Here is a 3,493-nt window from a genome sequence, read left to right as displayed (position 1 = left end):
GTCTTTGCAGATAAATCGTGTCAACTTGTCCGTAATCGATGCTTGGCGGGCAGCGGGTAAACCCCGTGATGAGGAGGGAGGCAAAAAAGCGCTAATCCTTGCCTGCTTCAGCGGTGGTTGATTGCCCTCAGACTGTTCGCTTAGCTTACCAGGGTGTATTGTTAACAGGTGTGTCCTCAGGTTGCTCGTGGTGGAGTGGTAGGTCATTTCAACTTTACAAATCTTGCAGAAAACTGTCTTTTTACTAATTATTTGTCCATTTCGTGATGGGAAACCAAAAAAGTTCCACACATTACTTCTAAAATTGGTAGGAGTGGTGATCTCCGTCCCGCACCGCTGGCCGCCATTTTTAGATTGTGCATTAAGAGTGACAAGCGATTTGTTAGGCCTATCACACCTTCGCTAAAGATAGTCAACAATTAAAAAATATATATATTTTTTTTTTAATTTAAAAAACCCATTTGAATTCTAATTTTTACATTCGATTAGTATTCATTTTTTACAAATTCGAATTACATTCGAATACCGAAATTCGTTCCAACAGCCCTACTACACAGGTAAGACGGTGCCACAGTTGGGATGCCACAAGGTTGTTTAAACCAAAACTCTACCTTTAAAAGACATCTGCGGGAGCAGCCACTTCCATTTGGACAGTTTTTCCTCAATCTTCTCTGTGACGTTCTCCCAGTTCTTCTGGACTATATTTGTGTTCCCTACGAACACACCCAGGTACTTTATGCCATCTCTTTTCCATTTCATGCCCTGGGGAATAACTGGGAGACCGCCACGCCACTCACCGACAGCGAGGGCCTCACTCTTCTTCCAATTGACCCTCGCTGCCGATGCTGAACTAAAATCTGTCAAAATATTGGTTAAAATGTCTGCATCCCTCTGGTCACTAATAAAAACAACGATGTCGTCCGCATACGCAGATAAAACCGTGTTTCCATTAAAACCAGGTAAAAACAGCCCTTGTAATTTAGAGCGTATTTTGCAGAGGAGGGGTTCTAGGGAGAGTGCATAGAGCATCCCAGACAGAGCACAGCCCTGCCGGACCCCTCTACACACTTTAAAAGGAGCACACAGCCCACCGTTGAACTTCAGCACACTCTCAATCTTATTGTACAACACTTTGATCTTAGCTATGAAACCAGCGCTGAACCAAACTTCTCCATTACTTTCCAGAGGAAGCTGTGCTCGACGCGGTCAAAAGCTTTTTCCTGATCTAGAGAAATCAGACCAGTATCAATGCCCAATGAGCTGGAGACCTCCAAAACATCTCAAATCAGGTGAACATTGTCCACCATGGACCTGCCGGGCACACAGTAGGTCTGGTCCCGATGGATGACCTGCTCAATAGCTCTCCCCAGCCTGGTGGCCAAAGCCTTGGACAGAAGCTTGTAATCCACACACAGCAAAGAAACAGGGCGCCAGTTTTTGATGTCCTGCAAGTTCCCTTTTTTTGGCAGAAGCGTGATCACCGCTCTGCTGCAGGACATTGGCATAGAGCCAGAGGCCAGACTCTCATTAAAAACGTCTAACAGGTCATGAGACAAGATGTCCCAATAGGCTTTAAAAAACTCTACAGAGAGGCCATCGATGCCAGGAGCCCGCCGTCCCTGCATGCCTTGCAGTGCGGCCTGCAACTCCTGCGTCGTCAACGGCCCTGCGAGCTGTGAGTTGGCCTCCTCAGAGACCTGAAGTAGTTCTGCACAAAACTCCTCTGAGAGCGTTTCGTCCTCATTATACTCGCTTGTGTAGAGGGTGGAATAAAAGCTCACAGCTCACCTCCTGATCTGGCTTGGCTCTGTTAATTCCTGCCCTGTGTCTGACAGCAGTGAGTGGGTTACCCGCCTCTGTCCATTCTTTTTCTCCAGGCCGAAGAAGAAACTAGTGGGAGCATCCATCTCATTTATGTTTAGAAACCGGGACCTGACCAGTGCACCCAGAACTTTAACGTCCAGCAGGCTGGCTAGAGCCATCTTTTTCTCTTTGAGGATTTCAATATATCCTCGATCTCCTGTGGACTCGCTTATTGTTTCTAGTTCCACTATATCACTCTCCAGGTCTTTCATAGATCTGATGTTGTCCTGTGTGACATTGAGGGTGTGCTGTTGACAGAGCATTCTTATCTCAGTCTTACCATGGTCCCACCACTGCCTAAGACTGCTAAACTCTCCCTTCCTCTGTCTAAAAACACTCCAGAAATAAATAAGGGCCTCTTTAAAATGTTTATCAAATGTTAAAACCGAATTAAAATGCCAATAAGCACTTCTCGGTAAAACATTTCTAATAAAAACATTACATAGAAGCAAAGAGTGATCTGTAAAACCAGCAGGAAGTATACTGCACATTTTAAAAGTATTAAAATTATGCTTAAAGCAATAAATGCGATCTAGTCTGGCTGATGAAATCCTATTCTCTCGGATGTGAGGACCAGGTGTACTGCCTATCGTCTGTGTGCATCCTTTTCCATACATCCACCAGGCCGTGGGAGTGGACCAGCTGCCTCAGAGCATGCTACATGTTGCGATCTAAAGATGCATTTTCCGTACAATTAAAATCCCCACCCAAGAATAAAAAATCCTCCGTGGCACAGCCGTTTAAAACATCATTAACTTTTTGTAAAAACAGCTTCCTCTCTGCACCGTTTGTTGGAGCATACACATTCATAAAAACAGCCGTAAAAAGGTCAAACCGTGCTTTTATTAAAAGCAACCTCCCCTTGATAAACTGCTTGACCTCCAGTGAGACAGGATTAAAAGACTTGGAGAGAAGGAAGCCCACCCCTCCACTGAGAGAGGTATTGTGGCTTAAAATGACTTCCCCCTCCCACTCTTTTTTCCAGTCATTCTTGTTAACAACGTCGCTGTGCGGCTCCCTACTTTGCTGCTCTTTCTAAGAGTAGGTGCGTTGTTCCTTGTGATTTTGCGTTTATTAGCAGTCTTTTGTTTTGTTGCTATTGCTGTTGCCACCTCTTCATCCTCCATCTCAGCAATCTCTGTAGCGAGAGCAGATGTGTACCTGTTGTATAGGGAACATATTAGGAGACGGACATACAGGAAGTATGCAGGTTAAGTTGTAATACAGTTAATAAAGTGAACTGGACTACTAGTTGGCTCCTGTCTGGAACTATATTCGACATGTACAGAACATGTTACATGCAGTGGCGGCTGGTGAACATTTTTTGGGGGGGGCGCAGTTGGGCGGCACGGTTTAAATAGCACTTTTTTAGAGGTTTAGCTTAAGACAGTTGGTTAGGTGGCTGCGGCCACATTCGTGCTTCTTACATTTTTGTGTGAAGTGCTTTAGATCCTTCATCCCGGTTGTAGTAAGTGTTTCAGTCCCAGGACTTTGAAATAACAGACAAGGGAAACAAAAAAGGCATTGCTCACTGTACAACCAGCTAACCAATTCCTCTTAGCATACAAGTTTGAGGAGAAAGTCCGAGTGTAGGTTCTCCCGCGATCAGTGGTCGTCTGTTGAATGTTAA

The sequence above is a fragment of the Eleginops maclovinus genome, chromosome 13 (genome assembly GCF_036324505.1).
Source record: "Eleginops maclovinus isolate JMC-PN-2008 ecotype Puerto Natales chromosome 13, JC_Emac_rtc_rv5, whole genome shotgun sequence".
Lineage (NCBI taxonomy): Eukaryota > Metazoa > Chordata > Actinopteri > Perciformes > Eleginopidae > Eleginops > Eleginops maclovinus.
This window is presented reverse-complemented; position numbering follows the sequence as displayed.